Source organism: Salvia hispanica, chromosome 1 (assembly GCF_023119035.1).
Source record: "Salvia hispanica cultivar TCC Black 2014 chromosome 1, UniMelb_Shisp_WGS_1.0, whole genome shotgun sequence".
Classification (NCBI taxonomy): Eukaryota; Viridiplantae; Streptophyta; class Magnoliopsida; order Lamiales; family Lamiaceae; genus Salvia; species Salvia hispanica.
This window is the reverse complement of record NC_062965.1, coordinates 18708992-18721819: the sequence shown is the minus strand read 5'-3', so window position 1 is coordinate 18721819 and position 12828 is coordinate 18708992.

The window sequence follows — 12828 nt, the reverse complement described above, 5'->3', positions numbered from 1 at the left end:
CTAGATTTACCTTACGGGCCATAGGCCCTATACTAAATAAAAATATTTATCACAAATACATAATTAATCGGGTTTAATCGGGTATTAGTCGGGTACCCTAATACGGGTTTCGGGTACCCTAAACCCGAAAAATCCTAACATTAACTACCCAAACCCGTACCCGAACCCATTATTTCGGGTTTCGGGTACCCATAACCCGTCGGGTATTGGGACTGGGTCGGGAATACCCGAAACCAGCGGATTATATTTTCAGGCCTACTCATACACGACCAGCAAAGTAGACAAACAACTGTTGAACCGTGCGAATGTTAATTATCAAATCACAAAAACGATCAAAGCTAAGAAAGTCACCTTAGCAACTGTCCTTGAGAGGGGCGGATCCCCTACTCCACACTCACGACAAAATAAAATAATCCACCATCACTTAATAAAATTGCCCATGATTGTAAAATTATTTTATTTTGCTGTGAGTAGGTTGAGTAGGAATGGAGTAGGAATTGTGGAGTAGGGGATCCGCTCCGATCCTTGAAAGAAACAATTGTTCTTTAATTATTTCTAGACCACCTTCTATCTTTAATCAAACTTAACACGTCTCTCTCTAGAAACGCAGAATTTGGACATTAATCCTGGATCAGAGTGAGTTTCTTCTCGACATCTCATACTGGCTCCATCTTTTGAAATATAATATTGTTTCTAAGCTACCAAATGAACCATGAAATGATGTTGAAAAGAAAGCTTCAAATCCTCTTATCAAACTGCACGAAAGGTGCACTCATCCACGTGATAAATTGCAAACAAATTATCTTTACTACCCCTCTAAAGTCATAATATTAATTATAATTTACCTAAAATTAAAACTCTACAAAAATAAAATTGTAACCTAATATAGAATAAAATTTAGAGAGACAAAACAAAACATAATAAACAATTATTTCTAAGTAGGATTATCGTGTTACAACGCAACCGGCCGACAATCTTTGTTTAACTCAATTTAGAATACACCATAGATCAAATCATGACAAAAAAATAAAATAAAATAAAGTGAAGTAAACTGCCTCAAGTGTATATCTTATAGTACATAAATTCAAAGTCGTGTCAGTTTCAACAATAAATTAAAGATTAGGAAGATGGAAGATGCGTGGGTAGTGTTGGTTTTATTTCCTTTGTGTTTGTGGTGGAGATCCTCGTCGGTTGATCAATTATTGTCTTTTTTTATACTATGTGCTTTTATGTTCATCTCATTTTAAACTATAGTCTACACCCAATAAAATTCCACCTCATACTCTTACCAATTTTAGCCTTTTTAGGTATTAGGATCCCATGTGTGATTTTAAGTAGAGTTGTTAATTGGGCTGAGTTGAATTAGCTCAAGCTCATTTGACAATTCTAATCTTGAGTTTAATTATTTTTTCGTGAAGTGTAGTATATTTGTCACGATGATACAACCGTATAATATGTTAGAGATATAGGAAACAATTATTGAACTTGTACATGTGATATTCATCTATTACAACTGAAAGAAATTAATGAACGAAGCAATATGGGACTGATTTGCCAAATCATCTACTGATTTTACGTAATTAATTCTGATAACACCACACATGATCAATTGTCTAGACTTACTATTATACAAGGCATTACTATATAATAACGTATCATGTCTGTGGAACTGACTTCTTTTAACATGGAAGATAATTTAGGAAGTTTTCAAGTCATTCAACTTCTTCCTCTGCTTTATTAAAAACGATAAACTCGGATTTCATAATGGATTAGGTTATACTCGTTTGTTTTGTTAATTTTCACGAAATAGCTTCACTCTCACAGTAAATGCATACTCACTAGTCAAATGCAGTTTGTGGTAACAACATATTTTTCTTGAGATGGTGTCAAAATAATTCCATTCTAATCCCTTTTTATCTTGATAAATGTATAGTATAATTCACTTAATTACTAAATTCCACAAAAGATAATGAAGAAGGATAAAATGAGAAAACACAATGATTATATTCTACTATTTCTAAACTGGGGTAGTATTAATTATTAAAGCACAATCACATAATTTTAAAGGAGGCCGGAGTATTCCCAACAAAATGGAAATCTCAATTAAATGTCTTTCTCATTTCGTTGAATAGAAATTAGTAATTAATTAGATACTAAATTATTACTAGAAAAGCATGTTATTCCCTATGTAAGGTTATCACCTCACATTTCAATTGCAAAATTATTTATCAATCTAAATATATTCAAGTTGTGGGGGGCCCTAAATGATATGCACCTTGATATCTGAAAATAATTCATTAATTTATAGATTCTTTAAATATAAGTAATAATCGAACTGGTAGGATGAACTATGAGATGATGTCGAAATACACTTGAAATTATTACATTAAAAAAATCGAATAATGATAGTAAATAAATTCATGAAAGCGAAAGTCCGAATCTCATAACATATTGATAAGTCATTGACATTATTGAACGCATGGGTTGTTATATCACGTTTTTTGAATAATGGACTTAAATTATCAAAATTAGTCAATTTTAACCTTTTCATATTTTTGACTTGTTTATAAATTTCAAACTATTACCAAACTTTTGAAATTTCATTTTGGAAGAATGAAAGATTCTTAACTAGATCCATATATTCTTGCGTGCATCTTTTGTAATCTAGGGATGGGTGTAATTTCCACTTTGGTAATGATGGTCAACGCCTTTTGATTGCACCTCGACTCAGGTGATGGTTAAATTAAAAATATTTTACTATCAAATGTTGGGGGAAAATAAAGGGAAATTAGTACCTCAAATCCTACATTAGGCTCATTTATCCTTAATTGTAATTAAAGTGTTGATCATAGACTTTTAAAACAACAAATATCAGGTTATCTCACTTTCTAAGATGTCTACATATTAATAAATAGATGAAAATGCACCTTTAAATTGGATTAGTTATCTCACCCTTTGAATTTCCAACAAATCAGTTAAGAGATCAAAATGCTCACGAACGACATCTCGGGATCTTGGCCAAATTGACAAATCTAGCCAGTGGAGTGAATCAAAAGGACACGTGACTTTGACATGATCAAATCCGGTTTTTTCTCGTGGTTCCTTCCACCCAAGTCGTCAAAAACTTGATTAAGTGAGAACGAGAAGTCCAGGCTTCATTCTCTAATCCACTCACCGAGATGCCAAGAATGTGATAGCCTTAACTTTCTTGCCGCAAGCTTCTTTGGTAAGAAGAGTACTAGGTTTGAAGAATTAAAATGCATTGATTCATATCATAGTCGATAGCTAGTGAATGTGGTGTACAATTGAATAACGAGTAAATGCCAAAATTGGTCCTAAACATCTGCCCATTTTACAATTTTGGTCCTAAACTTTATCTTTTGAATTTTTTGGTTCTGTACATTTCAAATCGGATCACAATTGGTCCTCCGTTAACAATTCCGTTAATTTTATAACGGTCAACGGGTTTAACCCAATTTTGACCAATTAATTCTCTTAATTATGATTTTTAACTCACTAATTATATCATTAATTATTATTCTGATTTCAGATCATAAATTATGAATTTTAGGATTTTGGATCATAATTTATGATTTCGGGTCGAAATTATAATTTAGAGCAAGCGTTGCTCGATTTCTGGACAGCGACAAGCAAGCATTGCTCGATTTCGCAGACAATATCCATCTCTCCCGCCGCCCTTTGAACTGGGGTGTTTAGAGCTCAATCTGCAAGAATTGGACTGGAATTGGCTGCAGCGAAGATGGAAGCAGAGTGATATCACTGCGGCTGCCGGGAATCGGCATCCACGGCCCTATTCCGGCGAACACGCTCAGCCTCAGCCGCCTCTCGGTGCTGCAGATCTTGAGCCTCCGGTCAAATGGGATTAGTGGGACTTTCCCTCTCGATTTGGGTAATCTAAAGAACTTATCTTTTTTGAATATTCAGTACAACAATTTCTGGGGGCCTTTGCCTCTGGAGTTCTCTCTTTGGAGGAGCTTAACCATTGTGAATTTGTCTGATAATGGGTTTAATGGTAGCATCCCTAGCTCTATATCTAGTTTGAGCCGTCTCGTGGCCTTGAATCTTGCTAACAATTCGCTTTCCGGTGAAATCATAAATTAGAATAATAATTAATGATATAATTAGTGAGTTAAAAATTATAATAAAGAGCTTTAATCGGTCAAAGTTGGGTTAAACCCGTTGACCGTTATGAAATTAACGGAATTGTTAGCGGAGGACCAATTATGATCCGATTTGAAATGTACCGGATCAAAAAATTTAAAAGATAAAATTTAGGACCAAAATCATAAAATGACTACATGTTCAAGACCAATTTTAGCCTTTATTTTTTAATAACTTACCCTAGTAATATTTTCAAATGTCGCCATTTTTTGAATCACTGGATTTTGAACAATTGGACTTGGCCTGTTATTTGATTTTCAAATGTAGTACACATCTTATTGAAGTTACTGGATTTTGAATAATTGGACTATAGGCCCAATAAAATATCACTCCTCATGTGAATATTTAAAGTAGACCCAAATATTTATTGGGCTTATAAAAGGAGTCAATATTGCGAATTAGTAGTAACTACTACTACTCTTAGGAAGCAAATGTTATATTGGTTCCATCATGCTAAAGATAATATTGGATTTTAGAAGATAAACGATGGTGGATCCACCCCATGTATTGGTTCCATTATGCCAAAGATAATATTGGATTTTAGAAGATAAACAATGGCGGATCCACCCACTACAAATTCTATGCAATTTGGCATTCATAGCATTAAAATTATTCTTAGACCTCTCTACTCATACCTATTGTCATACATAATTCATAATTTAGACATCGATAATATGCAGATATTCTAAGATATCCTTACCAGTTATCCAAATGAATATTAATATCAATTTAAATTATAGTGCGAGATCATTTCACGTAGGATATATATTACTCCATATGTCCTACTAGGCCTGTCAAAATGGATATTGGGTATCCAATATCCGAAAAAGTCGGATAATTGGATAAATGAAACCTGATTTTTCGGATATCGGATCAGAATCGGGATCGAGTAGTGAGAATTTTAGATTATCGGGTATCGGGTTACCCGAAATCCGATCGGGTATATCCGAATTATCCGATTTGTTTTCTAAAAATAATAAATTATGTTTTTATTATAATTAAATGTAATTCAATTTCTTAACTATATTTTAATTAATACTTAATAGTTAGCATATAAGATATGTAATTTAATTTAATTACATTTTAATTTCTTTGATTTGTGATATTTTGAATTTGAATCTTTGATGATGTTACTGTTAGATCTTGATTCTTATGAATTATTGAATTATGATGTTTATAAGGGAGGAATGTTTGAACTTATGAATTTTGATGGTTATTGACTTATCCAAGGGAGGAATGTTTGAACTTATGAATTTTGATGGTTATTGACTTATTGTGGATGGATGAAAGATGTTAATATGTACATAACTTATGAATTTTGTATTTTTCAAAATTTGTAGTTATTTTCTTTTAAATTCGAACTACTACAAGAATTTTGTATTCCTAAATGTTTGTAGTTATTTTCTCTTAAATTCGAACTACTACAAAAAATTTGTATTTCAAAAGTTTGTAGTTATTTTCTCTTGAATACTACTTCAACTTTGTATTAAATTTGAATTAAATAAATACTAAAAGTTTGTAGTTAATTTTCAAAAATAAAAAAATTAAAATCATAATCGGGATTGGATACCCGATTTTTCGGGACTGGATACCCAAAATCAAATTCAGGTTGGGTATCGGGTAATGAATTTTGGAGATTTCGGATCGGGTATCCGCGAGTATCCAATTTGACAGGCCTATGTCCTACAATAGGAGTCACATTTGGCTGGATATACCACCATTTTCCTTTGTGGAATACTCCCCCTGTCTGGTAATAGGAGTCCCATTTTTTCATTTTAGTCCGTCCGCGAATAGGAGTCCCGGTTCACTTTTACAATAAATGGCAATAGGGTCTCACCTTCCACTAACTCATTTCACTCATATTTTATTTAAAACTAATATATACAAGTGAGACCCCTATTACACTACCTTTTTTCCACTCATTTTTTTTAATATTTCTTAAAATTTGTGCCGTCTATAAATGGGACTTCTAATAGCAGACGGAGGAAGTATAAAATTCTGTCCACGTTAATAAAAACAATAGTACTCACAGAACATCTAGCTGTTCCTTTGTGTAACGACTTTAATTTGTTTAAAATGGGAAAATATGATCATAGGCGCACACTCAAAGTTAAGGCATCATATCTTTAAAATTTACTCCATGTTACAACGAATAACGTAAGAGTAAATTAGAAAATTAATTTATTGAGTATATTATTATAGATTTAATGTTATAATGAACTCAGATTCATTAATATAAAGGTTATTAGGTGAAAAATACAACTATACGTCAATTCATTCATGACTTTACCACCAATATTAGATATGATGAAAAAATACATAAACTTTTATTAAGGGACGTGATCAAATGATAACTCTAAATATTGTACAAATTCAAAACTATAATCTGGATCATTGAAAAATGTCAACAGATCATAAAAAAGCATCAACAGGAAAATGTCAATTAAATTTCAACGGTAGTCAATGATTGATGTTGTGTTGATACTGTGTTGACATTAAAATCATGAAATTTACACTGTGTAGAAACTGTGTTGAAGAGTTTTGAGTTTGTACGATATATAAGTTTGCATTTTATCACTACCTCTTTTAGCAATGTGTAGCCAATTTTCCACAAATCAAATTTCATTCAAATTAAATCTAAGCAAGCTTAAATGTGAATACGGTTTCATATCTTAGTCATAGATGGTACGCATGTCGAAATGTCTAACTATAGTATAGTAAAATGGCGTCATTTCATCAAATAATACATAAGAATTCAACCACATATTTAATCATTAAAACTATATCAGCTTGATGTATAGTACTCCCTACGTCCCAACTAAGATATATATGTATCAATTTAGTTGGGACAGAGTGATAGGATAAACCTCCTATCGGCGTTCGTAGATCGGCGATCGATAAATGCCTGTCGCGGACAAGTGCCCGTCGAGCACGACAATTTTTTCACCTGGAGAAGAGAATGGACGATAATATTGATATTCTATTGATTGATTTCTCAAATGATTACAATAACTCCTATTTATAATGCAAAAAACTAACTTAATGAACAAGAAAACAAAGATATGGAAAAGATACGCAAATCCCTAATTTAACTAACTAAATAATGTTAATGCTCGTATCAACTCCCCCACGGTTGAAATCCACCTTGTCCTCAAGGTGGGAACTCCTCGGCAACCAAATCTGGTGCTGTGCGGGGAACGTCTTCCGTCGGGCAGCGGCGCAACTTTGGTTCGAGATGGTGGGAAGGCATAACTAGTTGTTGTGCGCGGGTGGATTCCCGTCAGGCAACGACGTAGCTATGGTTCGATCGGTGTGGCTAGTGGCTGTGCGCGGTGGATTCCCGTCGGGCAACGACATAGCTGTATTTCGATCGGTGTTTTGGAGGGTGAGATCGTGATGAAAACACCAATTTGATAGGATAAATCTTCTATCGGATTGATCGGCGTCCGTAGATCGGTGATCGCTAAATGCCTGTCGCGGGCAAGTGGCCGTCGAGCACGATGGTTTTCTCACTTGGAGAAGAGAATGAACGATAAGTTTGATATTCTATTGATTGATTTGATTACAATAACTCTTATTTATAATGCAAAAAACCAACTTAATGAATAAGAATACAAAGATATGAAAAAGATATGCAAATCCCTAATTTTAACTAACTAAATAATGTTAATGCTCGTATAACAGGGGGAGTTTGTCATGGCATCAACATCCATGACTAGACACATTAGATATGATTTTAATTTGTCAAAATACTTAATTGTGAGAAATTGGCTTCGCACTAAATGTCATATATTTTTCATCATAGTTAAAGTTTGCAATAGTAATTATCTGAATTGACTTATACTCCAGTCGAGTTAATTGTGAGAATTCCTTTCTATTCTCTTTTTACGCGTATTTTAGAGTATTTGATTCAGTTTACACAAGATATCAAGTTTAATTAATTAACTCTAATAATACTACGATACTGCAAGATTACAGTGTCGTTAGTAGTATTTCAAGTGTCGATCGACAGGGAGGTAAAGATTGTTTACACTTAAGAGCATATAAAAACATACAAAGATTTGATTTTGGATTTGTGAAAGTTAATGACAAAAGAAAGCAACAAGTTGATTAAAGAAAGACTATTCAAATGAGAAAATATGCCACTCAAGTTTCTCACTAGGCTTGTATTGTTCTACACCTATAACAATGAAACATGTGAAGGGATTAAAACATCAACCTAATCACATAAACTGAACATGTACACGATGAGTAGTTCACAATTAGCTGAACACAGAACCTATGAACCAATCTTTGATGTCTATAAACTCCTGCGGAAGCGCTGGAAAAATAAGCATCTACTATAATCACCTACTTAATCCACTATCAAATTATCCTCTGAACAATTCTAATTCAATAGCATACCAACAAACAAACATTCATAAACTATGTTAAACAGACAATAGCAAAGGAAAGAACAACACTACATTATTAGCCAAAAATATAGTGTATAAACATTAAGCACATTGTTGGTAACAAACACATGAGTTCAAAGGTGTAGAAACATCCATACAAAGCCTAGATTACAACTTGGAGCAACATAGAGAGTTTAGCCTAAACACATGGTGGAATTTGCAATAAAAACCATAGAAATCATGCTCTCGATGAGTGGAACTCGTCCAAGAATGTTTGAATTTCCTCCTCAAAACCGCATCAAAACTATATGAAAACTGAATTTGGAGGTTAATTCGTCTTCGTACCCGGCCGGGTGCATTATTGGGCATAAAATACACCCAGCCGGGTGGCCAATTTTGAGGGCTTGCTGGAATTTTCGTGTTTTGAACATCGTACCCGGCCGGGTGGAATTATTAGGCATAAAATTCACCCGGCCGGGTGCCTCATTTTGAGAGTTTTTTCGACTCACGACGCAAACTGGGCAGTCTGTCAACTTGGGCAATCTGTCAACTTGGGCAGTCTGTCAAATTGGACATTTTGCACGACTTTTTCAAAGACATCCAAGCTTCATTCCATGTTTAATTCCTCTTCCTACACCATAAAACATACTTTTGCAAGTATCAAACTATATAAATCATGTAGAGTTATGGGAATAAAAATGTACAATTTGATTCGCATCACCTTTCTAAGTTCACCAATTTTCTCTCTTCACACAAGGTGTAAAAAGCTATTTTTGCAAAGATTAATTATGAAGTTCACTCTATAACCATTGATATGAAGTGTAAGTCGATAAATTTCCAATTCGATTAAAACTTATAATTGTTCCTGAAGCTAAGCATGGAGAATGTGAAAGAGTTCGTGATCGGCCAAACAGATTATTATACAAAAATGAAGAGTTTTGCCGGTGCACATAACAGGGGAAAGAAGGATAATTGTGAACATCGAAATAATGCTTAATTAATGAAATAAAATAGAAAAAAAGTTCAAGAATAATGCAAAATGACTTCACATATGATTATTGCAGTAAAATCAGTCCCTCCGTTGCCAATTGCGCTACGCCCCTGCGGGCAAAAGTATGATTATTCTATGTTCAAATATGATTATTCTATGTTCATGAACTATCCTTATTAATTGTAAAATTTACTAGGAATAGAAAATGTAAAAATCATTATTGTACTTATACTCTAGATATTCTATATCTCAAATGCTAAATAATTACCTCCAGCCCCCAATTTTATCGTTCATGTATATATATTGCTTACAAAATTTGATAATCTAGTATTAGTGAAAGTGGTCGTGGAATTGATCTTTTATTCTAGCTATTCTTTCTTAAGAAGGAGATAACTGTAACATCATACGAAAATTTTGGTATCTGAAAAATTGAAGTTTTGAAAGTGAAAAGTCAAAATCAAAATTGTACTAGTATTATTGAAATTAAATTAAATTAAATTAGAGGCGAGTTAAAACCGTGTAGGAAAAATATAGTAGTAAGAATTATGCAATAGAAGAGGATGTATTAATATATGAGGGGCTTTCTACAGTTGCATTTGGGGGGATCAATGTGATATTTTCTTGATGGGGATTTTCCTCAATAATTCGGTACTAAATGTGCATTCAGAATGCAAGAGAATGTAGAATAAAGCCCATTTCATTATATTTTTGACAAATAACTTAGTCATCAATTATACTCCACTAACCTCTTACAAAAGAATTGTTGCCATAAAGAAAGAGAATATTTGACAAATATCTTAGTCATCAATTATAACTGACCTCTTAACCGTGAGAGAGCACAGCCGCAAGATCGCACGTGACAGATACTTACCCAACTTGGATACTAACCCGTTTTATTGCTTCATAAACCCAAGTTAAGGGGTGAGGGTTTCACCATAATCCATTGTTTGATAACTTTCTGCTGCTTTCCTAAAGATTTGGATTTATTACTTATTGCCCGGTTTTATTCACTGTTGGGTTTAGAAAAATGGGCAAAAATAGTCCATCAATTTTTGAAGGACTTTAAACCCTAGTCGCCGCCTCCACCAGGATTAAGGAGCAAAATGCCAACCGTGCCCCTCTAATATGCAATTTCCAACATGACACAGTTCCCACAAATTTGAGGACAAAATGGTAAATTCAACTTAATACTCCTCAGTGCATAAAAGACACCAAACGTCAGAAATGAATTATCCAAATATTTAATCCAATCCATCTTTTTTCAATTGTTATAAAACTCTCACAAGTGGATAACTTCAACCTTAGTTAAAGCCAAAATTATCCAAATAATTAATCCAGTCCATCTTTTTCCAAACCAAGCAATAAAACAGGTCCATGTGGATCTGGGTTATTGGGTGTTAGGTAGAATGCCTCAAATTTTATGATATCACCTCATTTATACACAGATAATATATTTTGTGAATTGAGTAATAAAACTCTCTACTAAAGAAATAGTGATATTTGCATTTTAAGAGATGAATAAATTACAATGGAATGCTTCAAATAAAACAGGCAATTTTGAGTGAGAATTAAGTAGGTGGTATACATATGTATGAAAAATTCTTAGTTTTAGGCCATGGAAATTATTGGCTAAATGCCCCTCCTCAAATACTAAGAATGAATTTTACTACTAGTATCTATCTATATACATACAAATATAATTATAATCTGATAAATTCATAGTTTTCGGTTCATGGAATTCAATAATTTAAAATGATAGTAATATTAAAATTATAATCCTACAACTAGTACTATTTGTTAAAATGGTGAGAATATGATCATTACAAAGAGTTACACAGTTGTAATCGTTAACGAATTTTTAGTCCTTTCTGATACTACAATTTTTTATTCTTTGGCACAAATTTCGAAGACAAAATATCCAAACCTACATAGATTCGGAATTTACAGAAATTAACGGTAGGATCAACAGCAAGATCGCACGTGACTGACACGTGGAGACTTCCGATTTTATTTTTGTCAACAATCCATATTATATTGCCTTTTTATTCTTTAAAAGAGGTCTTTTTAATTAAATTCTTACTCTCTCTAGTCAAATTATCAAATAGCGAAATGGCATCGTATTACATCAGAAAATAAAATACTTATTATTGCATACACTTCCCAACTGCCCAACCTCGCTACTTTTATGTTGGTTGTAAACAATATATGTATACTTAACTTTTTTATCTTTTAAATGGCCATTGCCAATAAATTACTCCATGTTTTTACTTAAAATTTATTTATAAAATTATTTAACTATTGATTTGTTCTAATTTTGCAACCAATTAGTAAAATTTAAGTGATGACACATTTTAATGACTTACTTATATCACACCATCGATTGTTAATTAGCCAAATATGTTTAAATCATTTTAATTGTTGTATTATTCTGTTCCATCTCGTTTCTCAAATGTTGTTTTCTCCATTCCTTTTCAGTAAATAAAACTATTCATTTTAGATAATACGATGACGTTTAACTATCTAAAATGTGAACGTTGTTTTTGTTTATGTCTCATAGCGCCACGTAAATAAATTATCAAGATATATGTCAATATTGTTAGCTCACATAATCCATCTCACACATGTGCCACTTCCAATGATGATTCGATGGATGGCCAACGTGGAAAGCTTGCAGTATCTGTTCCAGATCATCACATCAAAATGGATAGAATTGACGATGCCAACTCATCTCTGAAAACCAACAATATTTTGCTGCAATCTTGTTAATAATATTCTGTATATATATCCCTTAGTTAGTTAGCATCTTTGTCTTTTAGTGATTGATAATATCTAGATCCTTCCTATGCTATGTATACATAGCTAATTATGTAGTCCTTGGAGACCATCTTTTTGAGTAATATAACAGTGAACTTTCTCCCATATTTCTTTTGTGTTTCCTATCATGGTATCACGAGCACAGCTCTGATCCTCTATTTTTTTTTAGTATCTTCTTTTTATCCAATGGCCTCTTCTCCTTTTTCTGATTCCCCCACCTCCGCTCCTCTCGCCTTTACCCATTCTCACCCCATCCCCATCAAACTTTCCGATAATAACTTCCTTACCTTCTCCGACCTTCCGAAGAATAATTTTCCATAAAATGAGTATCCCCAAAAGAGTAAAATCATTTTTGTGATTTTCGGCCCGGCCAACGTGTTTCGAGATCATATCCTTCATACCCCGGGGCCTTTTGCCCCAATATGATCCCGCATGGTCCCCGGCCAC